The following is a 16455-nucleotide window of genomic DNA, read 5'->3' on the forward strand; positions in this document are numbered from 1 at the left end:
GAGAGAGAGAGAGAGAGAGAGATTGAGATTGTGGGTGGGAGTGGGGAGCATTGACAATATGAAAATGTCTTCACAGTGCCACAAAAACAGCTCTCACCTCGAAGGGAATGAATAAGCATAGCGTCAATGATGCCCTGGTTAGTTTTCATTGTCAGTTTGGCATCTGGGAGGAGGAAACCTCCACTGAAGAATTACCTCAATCAGACTGCACTATGTAACAAAGCTAGCCGAGCATAAACCGAAGAGAGAGCAAGCCAGTCAGGGGTGCTCCACCATGGTTTCTGTTCCAGTTCCTGCTCTTACTTCCTTCAGTGATGAATTGTTACCTGAAAGTGTAATCTGAAATAATTCCTTTCTTCCCCAAGTTGCTTTCAGTCATGGTGTTTTATCATAACAACAGAAAATACCCGTACAATGATACCCAGACAAGGAACTATGGCCTAGAACATATATTTATATCACTCAAAATATCACATTCAAATATCAAGCTTTATACTGACAGAATGAAGAAAGTCACAAGCTAAGGAGTTCTTAATATACATTGATGGGAACATACAGTATGTGGAGTACAGCAAAGGAGGGAATCTCTACTGGAGGCCTCAGATGTTGTCTCATGACATTCTTAGCCTTTGAAAGGGTGAAAACTAGGGGTCTGTTTGTAGATATAAAAAAATGACTTCACCCAATAATCACAAGGATGTCAAGTCAGATGCAGAGGTGGACAACAAGGGAATGGCATTTAAGGCAGCTAAGGATAGATGTCCCGAGATAATTTGACTTTATAATATTCCATCTTTCTATAGCCACTGACACTCTATCAAGCCTTATAGACTCTTTAACGCAGCTGTGGTTTTAGTCTGTGAATTCCAGCTCACAAGACATTGCCAATGTCCTCTAGGTACAAGATCTCCTCTCTCCACCACCATGCACCTGTACTCACATCTAGGGTGCTGGAAAGTGAGGCCACAAAGCACAGGGCGCTAGAAGCAAAGGCACTTCTTGGTGACTTAGAACCATAGACGGGCCAGCAGTGATTCACTCCTTCCAAAATATTGTTTTACATTTGCCACACCCAGTAGGGCATTTGAGGTGACTTCAAAGAGAAGAAAACAAAGCAAGGTTGCCCTGGAGTTCTGCTTGCTATGTATTAATTAGCTAACTAATAGAGTCTGACAAGTTTCAAGTTTCAGGACAGTCTCTCCCTCCTCTCTCTCTCTCTCTCTCTCTCTCTCTCTCTCTCTCTCTCTCTCTCTCTCTCTCTCTCTCTCTCATTCTCTCATTAGTAGGGAGATATAGGGGCCACATTTCTTTTGCTCCCAGAAGAGACATAATACAGCAAAGGGTTCAGGCATAACTACTGTGGAAGAAATGGGCCCTGGTACACATGGGTATGGAATGCAAAGGTCAGAGTGGGATCAAACAGACATAAATAGTCCAGCTTCCCAATTTTCCCTTGGATCCCACTGCAACAACTCCATGGGATGCAGCCCAGTTCTACCTGACCCAGAATTCTTGTTTTTTTTCTCCCTACTCTCTTACACATCCAAACTCACCCTGAACACACACAAACACATCCAAATCCACTGCTAGAAAATTTGGAAGTGGTGCATCCCACCTTCTGAGATATTCCCATTCTATACAAAAAATCAACAGTTCACTGAGGCTCAGAGCCCTGGTAGCACCTCCAGCAGCTAAGATCTTGAGCTGGCCTGAGCACACCAAGTCCAGCACTGTCTGACAGAGGCCCAGATGTGGTCTGGAGTCTCCAGTGTACACAATTCACCAAGCATTTACAGTGAAGACAAGATACAGGCAAGCAGCCATCAAGGTAAAACTCAAACCCCAAAGATACAAAGACCATTCAATACTCTCGAATATTCTTATCCAGCTCCATTCTACTGAGGGCTCACATGCCACTTGAAGGCTATCTGCTCAGTTCTGCTTCTTCTAGACCAAAGGAATCCCCTCCAGTCACTCACAAGCCCAGCACCCTCTGCCCTTTCTTCCTACTTCACTGTCCCACACACTCATCTCACTTCCTTCACTCTTAAATTTGCTCCAGAAACTCTCTGGGAACTTTCATGTCATAACCAAGTTCTAATGCCAGACAATTACTTGGAGAGCTTAGAAACCCAAAGCAAACATCTCCCACTTTTGAAGAGACTTAAGCCCAAACACCTTGAGAATAATGTTTTCTTCAATAAATACTTGTGAAAATATTCTCAGTTAAAAATTTTTTTGGGCTTTTTGTATGACCTGCTAATATTTACATTTCTTTTCTGACTGATTTTTTTTTCTGTTATGGGCATCTGGCCCTAACATTCTAAGAATATATTTCCCCTTCAGGAGATTTGTGGACTCAGAACAAGTGCTAAATGCTGCAAACTCATCAACTTTGTTTGTAATCACTAAAAATTGGAAACAGGCAAAGTGTAAAAGGAGGAAGAATAAATCTAATTGTTGTGTATGCATTCAGTGGACTGCTGTAAGCCATATTCAAATTCATTTTCTCAAAGAACATCTAATCTAATGGTAATTTTTTAAAAAGCATCTAAGTGGTGGTTACATTATATAAAGAGACATAGATCGGAATTATAATGGTGTTTATCTTTGGGGAGGAGTAGTGTTATGAATATACTTTAATTTTCTTCTCTATCTATTACTGTAGAGTCTAGAGTCTACCCTGTGAACTACCTTTTTTTTTTTTTTTGCAATCAGGAAAGAAAAGGAAAATTTAAATTTTTACCTTATATAAATGCAATATTATGGCTGGCTTTAATGTCAACTTGCCCCACATTAGAATTACCTGAGTAGTCTGAGCTAGTGTCCTGAGCATATCTTGGTTGCTAGGTCCACACTCAGTCCCACAAACCCAGAAGAAGCTTGACTCTCAAGTGCTCTAACACACCCAAGATCATAGGTGAGGAAGCCACAACATCTGTCCCAATACCAGGAGTAACTGGGACCTGTGGGATCCAGGGACACAGGAACCCCTGCCTGACCAGTGGCACTGGTTACGTCCAGTCTAAGCCAGTGTCCTGTGTAGACTTTAGTTGTTAGGTCCATACCCAGTCCCACAACACCCAGAAGAAGCTAGACTATCAGGTGCTCTGACACATCCAGGATCATCGGATCTCAGGAGCTTGGTGACACCAGGATTTCATCCCAGAGGCAGCTTGACTCCCAGGAGCTCTGACACAGGCAGAACCACAGGATCACAGGATCCCAGAATCACAGGATCACAGAGCCACCTGGACTATGAGGAGTTCTGAAACAACCAGGATCACAGGAGGAACAGGCTCCAGTCAGAGACAGGGAGAGCAGGTAGCACTAGAGATAACCAGATAACCAGATGGCAAGAGGCAAGCATAAGAACATAAGCAATGGAAACAAAGGTACTTGGCATCATCAGAACCTAGTCCCCCACCATAGCAAGTCCTAGATACCCCAACACTCCAAAAAAGCAAGATTCAGATTTAAAATCACTTCTCATGATGATGATAGAGGACTTTAAGAAGGACATAAGTAACTCCCTTAAAGAAATACAGGAGATCACAGGTAAACAGAAGCCCTTAAAGAAGAAACACAAAAATCCCTTAAAGAATTACAGGAAAACACAACCAAATAAGTGAAGGAATTAAACAAAACCATCCAGGATCTAAAAATGAAAATAGAAACAATAAAGAAATCATAAAGGGAGACAACTCTGGAAATAGAAAACCTAGAAAAGAGATCAGGAGTCACAGATGCAAGCTTCACCAACAGAATACAAGAGATAGAAGAGAGAATCTCAGGTGCAGAAGACACCATAGAAAACATTGACACAGAAGTCAAAAAAAAGGTAAAATGCAAAAAGCTCCTAACCCAAAACATCCAGGAAACATGGCTTGGTTTCTGACCCATGGAAACTGAGGCAATAAATGTGCATTGTTTACATTATTTGAAGGTAGTTTGAAGGCACTAGGACATCAGCACAAATACTTTTTTTAAGTATCCAAAGTAAATCCATTGCTCACCCATCACATCAGTCCCCACAGCCACTGGCTACAGAACTGGGTCTTGCAAGTGATTAGGAATGCAAGTGCTGGAGGCTGACAGCCAGGTTGTCTTGAAGAAAGTAGGACATCCTATATCAGGCTCTCCCTCCCTTCCTCTTTAGTAAGATCTACCCCCTGCTAAAGTCACCAAAGCCCTGTAGACTCTCAGTCCTGTGTCTGTGCCCTTGTCTCTTCACACAGGGCCTCTCAGCCTTGTTAGTGGCACTTTGACAATTGCTCTCACATTAATTACATGGACACATAATTTTGCCCTAAGCATACAACACGGCACACTCTACTACAGTGTGTCGTACTTAACTTCCACAGTTTCAGTCGCACACAGCCAACCACTGTCTGGAAACACTACATGGAAAATTTTAGGCAATCAATTTATTTCAGATTGCACACTGTTCTGAGTGGTGTCGAGCTATCTCACTTGGCTCTGCCCAGCATGTGGATGACCCCTTGTCCAGAGTATTATATATACTACCTGCTGCTTCATCACTCGGTAATTTTCTCAGCTGTCAGCTCCTCTGCTGGAAATCACACAATGCTTTGTTCTGATAACCCTTAATTTTCTCAACAATGGCCACAACTTTTAAGATTAGTGATATTGGCGATTAAGACCTATGAGAGGCCAGGCAGTGGTGGTGCATGCCTTTAATCCCAGCACTTGGGAGGCAAAGGCAGGCGGATTTCTAAGTTCAAGGCCAGCCTGGTCTACAGAGTGAGTTCCAGGACAGCCAGGGCTACACAGAGAAGCCCTGTCTCGAAAAACAAAAACAAAACAAAACAAAACAAAAAAGACCTATGAGAGGTTGCTTTCTTCAAGTGGAAAGCTGAACACTCTAGGCTTTGTCATATACGTACGTGTAATGCACTGTAGACAGGTTGGGTACTGCCTATAGTTTTAGGAACCATTGGAGATCTTGGAACACATCCCTGAATAGGAGAGACAGCTGTAATTGTGTTCTTGCCCTCTCTCCATATTACTTTCTCCAAGCTCCTCCATCCTCCATGTGCTTCCTTGCTATCACCCTCTATTTCCTGCCCCCACACCATGCCACTGCTTTCAGATGTCATCTGTGTGATTATACTTAATTGAGTAAATAGTACCTGTGAGCTAGCAGTGGCTCTCATTTTCACTTAACTTAGAAAGCGCAACACCCCTGTCCCTTTCTTCATTCATCTTACAAAACTGGAGGAAGCATCATCCATTCTCCTAGAGAGGCAAGTTCCCTTGATACTCTGAGTCCCCACATGTAGTAAGGATTCTCTCCTCTGGTGATAGATGACAATGATCATAAGAATTGCTCTCTCCCTCCCTTTCTTCCACCTCCCCAACCCCCCCTCCCCCAACACACACACACACCATGTTCTCTTTCCTCTGTGGAACATCCCTGGCAGTACGTGCTGTGGTTTGAATGCGTTTCCCAGACGTTCCCATGTTGCAAGTTTAATCCCTCAAATCACACTTTAATGGATTGGGACATGAGGCCTTCAGGAGCTAATCAGGGTTACGTGATATCATGAAAGCAGAGAGTCCCCTAATACCATTAAGGGCTTAAGAAGAAGACAAAAGACTGAGCCATCCAATATCGCTGTCCTGCCATGTGAAGACGTCCAGATACCAGCTTTATCTTCTTGGCCATCCAAGACTGCGAATTCTTGAGCCAACAAGCTTATCTTATTGGTAAACTGCCTGCTTTCAGGTATTTTGTCAGAGCAGTAGGCAGACAGTAGATGAGCCTACTTTATATGCAGGCTCCTTCTAGTACTTGCCACTTACAGACCTTCCTGCTACTCCACATCTGCCTCCAGACCCCACTTCATCTCCCTGCTCCTCTACATAGTCTTTTATTCTCTTTTGGAGGGAGGGGGTCTTTTGAGTTCATGGTTTCAAAGGTTTCGGTCGTGGTTGTTGGGTCCTGTGAGCTTAGGCAGAATATAACAGTGATAGGAAGATGTGGCAAGAGCTTCTTACCTCGGGATGGCCAGGAAGCAAGGAGAAAAAGCTAGACTGACTGCTTGAAATAACTTTCACACTGGTTAATTTTTGTCAGCCTTGTGTAAGCTAGAGTTATCTGTGGAGAGGGAACCTCAACTGAGAATATGCCTACATCAGATCAGCCTGTGGGCAAGTTCTTGAGTGCATTTTTCCTGACTAATGGTTGGTGTTGATGTGCAGGGCACAGCCCCCGTCGGTAATACCACCCCTAGGCAGGTTTGCCCAGGTGGTATAAGAAAGCAGGCTGAGCAAGCCATGGAAAGAAAACAATGTTCCTCTAGATTGTGGCCTCTGCTTCAATTCTTACCCCCATGTTCTTGCCTCTGTTTCTGCTTGAGTTCCTATCCTGACTTCCCTCAATGATTGACCATGACAAAGTCATGTAACCCAAACAAACCTTCTGTTCCACAATTAGGTTTGGTTAATGTTTTATCACAGTAATAAAGAATAAATAAGGACAGTTTTGTATCCTCATATTTTTTTTCTATTTGGTCAGCTTCCATTCATCCTTTACCACATTTAACTGTCTTCTGTCTGTACACATATCTGAAAACACTTACATCTCGGTCTATTGACTGCCAGCCTTCAGAATCAGCTCACAGAATGCTGATGCTGCTCTTCCCTTCTACTCCATCACTGACAACCTTCCACTGCTCTCCGCGTTGTCTCTGCCTCCTGGTTCTTCTTATGCAGGTAGCTCTATTGTCAAGATTCAAGGGTGTTGATTCTTGGCTATTTTTGTCTCTATATTTTCTCTCCTATGTGATGACTAAGGTACCAACTTAATGTCAACATCCCCTACCTGTAGCTCAACTCCCACATCTAAGAATTTTTCAGTTTCCACCTCTCCTCTGCCGTGGATAACCAAAATGTCTACATGCTGCTGTTTCTAGCTCTAGAGTGTATCTCACATACAAGTTTGTGACTGGCTTCTCATGGCCACCACTCTAGGCCACACCATCATTGGATAACCACCGAGACACATCTTCAATCTTCTAGATTTGGTGATCTGCCAACTCTTGCCTGTATGCATAATCTGGGGAGTTTTCTGAACTTCCAGGCCGATAAAATCTTAGAAGCAAGTGAGAGTCACATATTAGCATTGTTTTCCTAATTCCTATGAGTTCCATTCTGCAGAGTGCTTTGGGGATGGAGGTTCTGGTTAGTCACAGATTGACTCCTCTTACCCATTTTCACATTCTCTCCAAAGGGATGATTTTTGACATGAAAACTAGATAATGTCACCCCTATTTAAGAGCCCTCTGGAAATTCTGGCTGGGATCAATTTCAAGCTCCTACAGTGGCCACAGGCCATGATCAAGCTCCTTGCTTACTTATCCCACGCACACTATTGCTTCTAGTTTTTTTTTAGTGCACTCTACATTCTCATTTCCAATGTCCAGCTTAGAGCCTTAAAACACACCCATCTCCCTACCTGTAACTCCTCGAAGGAAAGACAGTGTTACTCATCCTTTACCTCTTCAGACAGTCCTTTGCAAATGACCATCCGTCTCCATGTCTGCCCTTCCTCTGTCTTGGCACTTGACCTCAGTACCATGTATCACCATCCACAATCAACTATGTTGGCTTCCTTCTATATTGCCCTCCACTACTCTGCTTGGTGAACTCTATGAGGACAGAAACCACACGCTTTATCACTAGTGTGCATATGGGTGGAAATACGGCACCAAACAGGATTGCTCAATCAAAATGATGTGACAGGCTAACCTCCAAGTTCACAAAGGAACTTGAATATTAACAAGCATCAAGTCAACACATGCTTATTGTACCCAGGGCAAGAGGAATCTTGGATCCATAAGGTATCTAGTGGACCTTCACAAACACTCAAACACAACATGTAATCTCTTCAATTTCCTGCTTTGCAAAGTGTCTTGCACATGAGGTCTTGATGAGACAAAAATTGATCTTTGTGTTGAACTTTCCATCTCAAAGCAGCAACTCTCACTGTCAGGGAAGAGCTGCTTCCATAGCACTTACTCACCATTTGTTATTGAAGCCACAGCTGAGCACATGCGAGGGCTTTCACTCAAGCATCACTGAACTGTAACCATTAAATGGAAGTCCTGGACGATCCACCACTCTCCAAGACTTCCCAGAAATCCCATTTCTATGCACCCACCCTTGGTCTTTCCATCAGAAGGACCTTTCTCTCCTGTTTAGCCTGTGTCTTAATTTGTAGAGATGATAAGTACTATAAAATAGGTGCCTTCAACAAAGTTGAAATGTCCAAGGTGCTATGTAACACTATTCCTGGAGTTAGAGGAGAAGAAAAAATGTCTATACATTCCAAATTGAGAACTGACAACAGGTCAAAGTATGGATACCAGCCAAGTTAAACTCTGTAAGCCAGTTAAGTCTTATTGGGGTTACTTGCAGGCACAGAAATGACTCAAAGACAGCTGCATCACCAAAGTTCACGCCAGTATGGGTGACAGCTCATAAAAGCTGGAAACCTAGAGTCTGCAGGCAGCTAAATAGGTTGAAGGGTGTCCTTTCCAGGTAGTTTAGTTGGTCAGAGCTTTTCCAGGAAGCTTAGCTGTTCTGTTCTGGGTTCTATCTCTTAGGAGTCCTTACTGTTTGAATATATTTGGGGAAGGAGGAACATAGTGAATCTGGTCAGTTTCTGGAGCTTCCTACTGCCCTTGAGTTTTTTTTACTTCTTGAGCATAATGAGCTTATCTTCAAAATGGAATGTTTCAGTACCCTTCAGAACATCCTGTGTCTAAATGTGTGGCCCTGAAGCATGGGATGTTTCATTTCCCCAGAGAGCACCCTGTTGTTTCATCTTCCTTCTAGCATCGTGTTTCTTAATCAGCTTCCATTTAAAATGGAGGAAACAGCTACACAACACAAGGAGTTGACCAGTTGGGTTCCTGGTGAAGTTTTCTTCCTGGCTCATCTCTGCATCCTAACTAGTGGAGAGAGAGGGCCTCTTACTCTGTCTTTATGAAGTCATGTTTCTTCTCATGAAAGCCCCCACATCATAACCTCATCTAGTCATAGTTCCCTCCGAAAGATCTTATCTCCACAGTTAATCATACTGTGGTTAGGATTTCCATATCTAAATTCAGCAGCTAGTAATTCGGGGGGAGTACTAGACTGGAATGTGTAAAGTCCTGGTTTCCATCTTAATTACATGCATACACACAAACACACACACACACACACACACACACACACACACACACACACACACTTCATATACACATTGAGAGGGGAACAGCAAAGCCTATGGTACTTGCTAAGCCTATATTATTCCTGATTCTACTCAACAGTCATCTTTTAAATTTGCCTCCTTCCCATTGATTTCTCTCCCCACACACACACACACACACACACACACACACACACACACACACCACAGGTTTCAATAATTCTCTGTGACGTTCCCTCAGAGCATTCATAGACCTTACAGTCATTATTTGCTAACTTCTTTGTTTCTCACTAGAGTATTGTGAAAACAATCAGAATCAATCAGAGTCAAAATGGAGTTACTTTTGTCAACTACTAATAAAATAAATAAAACAATAAATAAGTGGAATTCATGCATATTCATTTGATAGTAAGAAATATTACAAACGAGTATGTCAGAATCAGAATGGTTCACAAAGGCCATGACAGTCTTATACACACACACACACACACACACACACACACACACACACACACACACTCCTTCTACAAGAACATCTGCCTACAATAGCCCGCTTCACCTTGGACTGATGCAATCCTTGTTATCAATCCTCGTAGTCAAGGACTACTGCTTCAAAATAATTTATGTCATATTCTTTACTTTGCCTTCCAAAACTTTCCTTTGCCTTGAGATTCTTGAATGCACATGTAATCTACCGTGGCTTGTGGTTGGGGAATTGCAAGGCTATTCCCAAAGAAATTCATTATCTTTAGAGAAGCTTTCTCTGTCACTTGGGTTTTGACCCTGTTCATCTGTTAATAATCTCTGCTGTCATGGGAAGTGATTGGCTAGTAAGTGTTTATAAATAAGCGTTTCTGTTACAATTGGAAAAGAGGGGAAGGAAGTGGTGGAGGAAAACAGAAAATGAATAATGGGTACAGTATGGTGTTCCATCTTCAAATGGCAGTTCTAGGACCTTAACCCTGGAGACACATAGAAGGAAGCTGGGCAGGAATGGTGCAGGTCACAGCCCTGCTTAGAATCTAGGCAGGTACAATTTTAAATAAGGTGTGTTTGTCTCATGTCCCCCATCACACCATTACCTAGGTAGGATTATTCCCGTATATATGTCCCTTTGCCTATAAAATGGGACTAAGAAAAGCACTCAACAGACAGTTGTCTGGGTATTTAAACAAAACAACACGTGCATCATCATTCACATCAACATGCGCAGATGCTTGGATCCTTTCTAGCTAAGAATTCAGGTAAGATAAACACACGCAGACTCCAAGACCCATCTAACTAGATGTTTGAGTGGTACCTTTCAATGTTTGCTGGAATGAAAATTTTATTAACTAGCTGTGATTTTTTTTTTTAAATGATAGTTTTCAATGTTTGGTGGGATGGACAATTATTAACTAGGTGTGATTTAGGAACTAGACAGCAGAGTTCTCGCTGGGGGTGGGGTAAATCCACAATAAATGTCAAATATTAGGAAAAGAGCAAAGAAGAAAAGCAATATTCAAGCCGATTCTTTCCAAGCTGACCTTTCATGCTGTGCATATTCCTCTATTAGACTGAGTAATGGAGCTATGCCTGAGCTTCGCTGCCTTGCTCCATCCCCACCACCCAGGAAAAGATCTGCCCAGAGGTGGATTCATCTCAACTAATGTTATCTTAAGCCCCATTGGAAATCCAAGGGGTCCAAATGGTGTCCTCAGACTGGGCTGGCTCCTTCCGTCTAGAGATGTCTGCCTTTGAAATTGATAACTCTCACCAAAAAAAAAAAGGGGATCAGCAGCATTCCAGTCCTATGGGGGGAACACCTAGTTTTCCTAGCACAGCCAATCCTGGGTGTCCCAAGTGAAACCTGGCATCTCATCTGGTCCCTTGGCTGAGGTACATCTGTTTGGTAGCAGCCTTCTCAGAAGGTCTATGAGAGGCTAAAGTAAGCTGTCCAGATCCCCAGGTTCCAGGGCCTTAGAGTTGTTAGTCGGCTTCCTGTTACTATAACAAATACCTGACATAAACAACTGACAAAGAGAAAGGCTTTATCTAAGTGCAGAGTTTTTAAGTTTTGGTCCACAGGGGATTGGCCCGTCTTCTTAAGCCTATGTTGAAGAAGCACAAGATGGTTATGCACATTAACAGAGCAAACAGGGTCACAAGCCCTGGAGAATGGAGGGAAGGGGGAGGGGAGGGAGGGGAAGGGGTCAGGGATCAGATGAAGGGAGAACCAGGGAGAGAGAGCTGGAAGAGTGAACAGGGAGTGCCAGGCAGGAGAGACTGGAACTGGAGCAGAGGGGCTGGGCAAGAGCAGGAAGTGAAGCCACAGGAGGCCCGCCCTTCTATCCTCTTATCCTCTCTCTCTCTCTCTCTCTCTCTCTCTCTCTCTCTCTCTCTCTCTCTCTCTCCAACTCCCCAGACTCCGCAGCTCTCTTCTGCTTCTGAGCTGTAAGTTGCAGGACAAACTGGAGGACAGCTTGGGTGGCTGGGCCCTTGCCAGTTGCAACCACAACCACAATTACTGAAACTGTTAAAATCCTGAGGACGGAGGCCCGGTGGCTAGTTTTCCAGGCTGTAGAGCCAACCATCCAGGAGTAAAAGTACACACTTCTGTATGAACTTGTTTAGACCCGCCTCCTGGATGCCTGTTTTCGTCACCCCTGCACAGGATGAAAATAGAACTTACCTCACTGGTTTGTAAGGTGAAAATATGAGGGGAAAATGAGTAGAGTATGCAGAGCCTGTGGAATCTCCTGAGGTTATGTAAACGGGTACCGGTTCATAGCCTTTGAGCACTGCCTCAGTGTGATTTGTCTGCTACCATGAAAAAAATGCCACAGACCTGACAGCTTAACTAATCTATAGTCCAAGGAGGCTGGCCCTCTGGTCAAGATGGCAACAGATTTGATGTGGGGGAGGGTCTCTTGCTGACAGAATATCTTACTAGCTCATGTGGCAGAGGGAGAGGGAGAGAACACAAACGAGCGCCTTTTTTAATCACTGACCCTTTTTGCTATATATGCTTAAGGAACACAAAATACTTGATTTAATATGTTCATCCTGAGTGAATTAATATAGTCAAGAAGATCAACTGATTGGACACACTCTCCCTCACTCTCTTTTCCCCTGACCATGTGGTGAGCATGATCCATTTTGCTCTGTAATATGCATGCCCACCAGAAGAGCTGCTTCATCATAGGCTTAACAACACTAGAGCAATGCACTTTTATCAATAGAGGAGCTTTTATCTTATAGAGAAACTTTTCTCTATAAGTTGACAATGATGAACATTTGTTACAGGGACAAAAAGCTAACCAGCGCAGCATCAAGTGAGGCCCTGCAGTACTTTTCTATGTATAGCTAACTTCTCTTAGCTTCATGTCATCTAAATCCATCCATATTACAACTAATGGAATTTTCTTCCTTTTGGAGACTAGGTGAAACTCCACTGTGTGAGGCTGAAGAGATGCTTCAACTGTTAAGAGCACTTGTAGGGACCAGGGTCGGGTTCCCAGAACTCCCAGACCTCATCTGTAACTCCAGTTTCTCTTCTGACCTCCTTATACACATAAACGCAAAAGAAGCAACTATTTTTAAAGATCCCACTGTGTATGAGTATCATAATTTCTTTCTCTGTTTGTCTTTGGTGGATGCTCAGGTTGATTCTACTCTGTTGCTATTGTAAATCTATAAGATGATGACTCCATTTCCATTGGGCAGTACTCCAAAGAGGATGTCTATGTCTCTAGGTTAACTTACATCTGAAGAATTCCAAGACACCCCCTCCTCTACATCTTCACCAATACTGTGTCATGTCCATTCTACAACAGCCAGTCTACCAGGAGACTGCGCTGTGACTTTTGTTGGCGTACCCTGCTGATAGGTGATGCCAAGCTCACACACTCTTGGCCACTTCCAGGTCTATGGTTATTTTTTCAGTTTGTTTTCCTTGTTTTTTTGTTTTTTTGTTTTTTTTTGTTTGTTTTTTTTTTTTTTTTTTTTTTTTTTTTTTTTTTTTTTTTTTTTTTTTTTTTTGGAGTGGGGAGTCTTGGCTTGGCTTGGCTTTGTTTCATTTGCTATTGAATTATATGAGTTTCTTAAATATTTCAGATATTAACCCCTTATCAGATATGTGGTTTTTGAATTTTTTTTCTCTCAGTCTGCCTGTCCTCATTGATTGGATTGTCCTCCTTTGACCAGCAGAAGCTTCTAGGTATGTAATCCCATTTGTTTATTTTTAATTTTATTGCATTATACATACATATATATTGTATCATGAACAATGCTTTCTTCCAGAACTTTTATGATTCCATACCTTTTAATATTTCCAGTTGTTTTGGGACATGGCATGAGTACAGTTTCTTCCTTTTTCACACACAATCATCCTAGCACATTTACTGAAGAATCTGTTTCTCCTTGAATGGTCTTAGTGTTTCCATTTCATTATAAGGACATAATTCTCATAAGATTGAGGTCCTGTTCCCACCACTTCATTTAACCTCGTGTCTCAAAGACCTACCTCCAAATACTACCATATTAAGTTCACAGCTTCAACATGTAAATTTGTGAGGACAGAAGCATTTTGTTTCACATCTGGCATATGATACCTCCCCCTGGATAGAGGCTTATGTTCCACTGAGGGGTTACCAGCTGTGCAGCAAGAATAATCGTCCATGATGGACACATTTGTGTCACTCAAGTGCTAGACATACTTTCTTGACTTGGGGGATTTCTTAGGCTTTATCTCTAGGTCTCTGCTTTGAAGTATGTGTATCTTGTCTGGTTTCCATGGTTTCTGTCTGGCTAGCCTCTCTCTCTCTCTCTCTCTCTCTCTCTCTCTCTCTCTCTCTCTCTCTCTCTCTCCTTTTATAAGGACAATGTGTTCAATATATCATTGGATGCTGTGGTTATACATACGTGTGTGTGTGTGTGTGTGTGTGTGTGTGTGTGTGTGTGTGTATGATCCCACCTCTTTGATGGACCCTTATGCAGCCAGAGCATAATTTGTGTCTCTCCATGCTACGTCATCACCAGTTTGGTTGGTGTCTCTGATAACTACGGAGCTGGGACCTGCAGGGATTAGAACACGTTGATTTGATAGTGACAAACAGGTTGTGAAATAGGAAAAGATGTGTGTTTTGTCTTAGATCAGTAAAGAAGTAAAAGCAGCCTATAGGAAGATATAAGAAAATCTATGACATAATTTCTATAAGGGAGTATATGTCAAATAAAGCAGATTTTACAGGATGTCTCCCTTATGCAAAGCCCAGGGATGCTGGGGGACTTGAATGCCTTCCTCTCAGGAAAATGGTAGTACACACTACCATTTTATTCAAGAGGAGGAGAGGTGGATGGAGAAAAGCCACTCTTCTCCCAAGTCAGGCTCTGATCTGTGGTTCTGAGCAATGAGTAAGCTGTACAAATATTCTTCCATGTGCCTCATACCAGTCCTCCTATACCTGTCTGTTCCTGTCTGGCTCGTGGCCTTGGGAATCTCTGGATCTAGAACACTCTGAGAAAAGCTTGCAGTTGTCTTGCAATTGTCCCAGTGCAGCCGAGTCTGCTTCAGAACTACAGAACCCAGTCTTCCCAGAGCAGTACACATGCCCAGCATTCTTCCTCTGCTCAGCCCCACTTCTGACCTGCCCCCTGATCACTCCTCCCCATCTCCTGAGGCAAGCTAATTAACGGCCTATATCTGTACTGCTTACTTCTGGACCGTTCCCTCCTTATGGAAGGAGCAGTGTACCCTCCAGCTCTGTAAAAGCAAGCACTGGGAGGGGGCCGGGTGGCTGCTTCCTGTTTTTTCCCATCCCTGTTTCACCCAACAGGTGCCACTCATGTGTCTCTCTAACCACGGAGTTTAATAGGCATGGTTGGTGAATCAGAATCAGAGAAGGTTACAAAATGGCAGGGGTACAGAACATCTTGTTCTTCATATGTAAATGCAAGGACTTCATTTTTCTATGCCCTTGGATCTCAATTACAAGATTCTTCTGGAAAACCAGATAGTGATTTCCAAATTAAGGACTCTGGCAGTGATCAGCTCCAGAAGATGAAATCTGAGCTTCAGGAAGAAAATGATAAACAAAAGAAGAGAAAGATATGACTTAGGAGCCAGGCAGTGGCACACACCTTTAATCCCAGCACTTGGAAGGCAGAGGCAGGTGGATTTCTGAGTTCGAGGCCAGCCTGGTCTATAGACCAGGACAGCCAGGGCTACACAGAGAAACCCTGTCTCGAAAAACCAAAAAAAAAAAAAAAAAAAAGATACGACTGCGAAATGAGGAAGGGTTTGTTTGTTCATTAATCACAGGGTTATTTGGAGTAGAGCAAGTTAGGCTTTTGGTAGTAGTTCTATGTGTAGAGTACTTTTCTACCCAGGAGTAAGAGAGTCCATTGATGACTGTCCTCTGGCTAATGGTTAGTGATGTGTGAGAAGTGGTCAGTTCTATCTCTACACGGTATAAAAGTCATGACCTTGAACATCAATAGTTCAGTAGCCTTTCCTACTAAAGCCACAGCCACAGCACAGATCAAGATATACCTGAGAATCCCTCTTTATCTCATTTGCCTATAACCATTGACACTGAAGTTGCCTGTTTATGTCTGGAAAGTTGGATGGTGAGCTTTCTCAGAAGGTTCCATCTACTTCAAGTACAGTGTAGACTCCATCAAAAGAGACACTCCATCAAAAAAGCAGGGTCACTTGATCTTTGACAAAGGAGCTAAAACCCTAAAGTGGAAAAAAACAGCATTTTTAACAAATGGTGCTGGCTCAACTGGCAATTAGCATGTAGAAGAATGCAAATCAATCCATTCCTATCTCCTTGTCAAAGCTCAAGTCCAAATGGATCAGGGACCTCCACATCAAACCAGATACACTGAAACTAATAGAAAAGAAAGTGGGGAAGAGCCTCAAGCACATAGGCACAGGGGAAAATTTCCTGAACAGAACACCAATAGCTTCTGCTCTAAGATCAAGAATTGACAAATGGGACTTCATAAAGTTGCAAAGCTTCTGTAAGGCAAAAGACACTGTCAATAGGACAAAACAGCAACCAACAAATTGGAAAAGATCTTTACCAATCTTATATCTGATAGAGGGCTAATATCCAATGTATACAAAGAACTCAAGAAGTTAGACTCCAGAGAATCAAATAACCCTATTAAAAAATGGAATACAGAGCTAAACAAAGAATTCTCAACTGATAAATACCGAATGGCTGAGAAGCACCTAAAGAAATGTT

Source organism: Mastomys coucha, unplaced genomic scaffold, assembly GCF_008632895.1.
Source record: "Mastomys coucha isolate ucsf_1 unplaced genomic scaffold, UCSF_Mcou_1 pScaffold7, whole genome shotgun sequence".
Taxonomy (NCBI): Eukaryota; Metazoa; Chordata; class Mammalia; order Rodentia; family Muridae; genus Mastomys; species Mastomys coucha.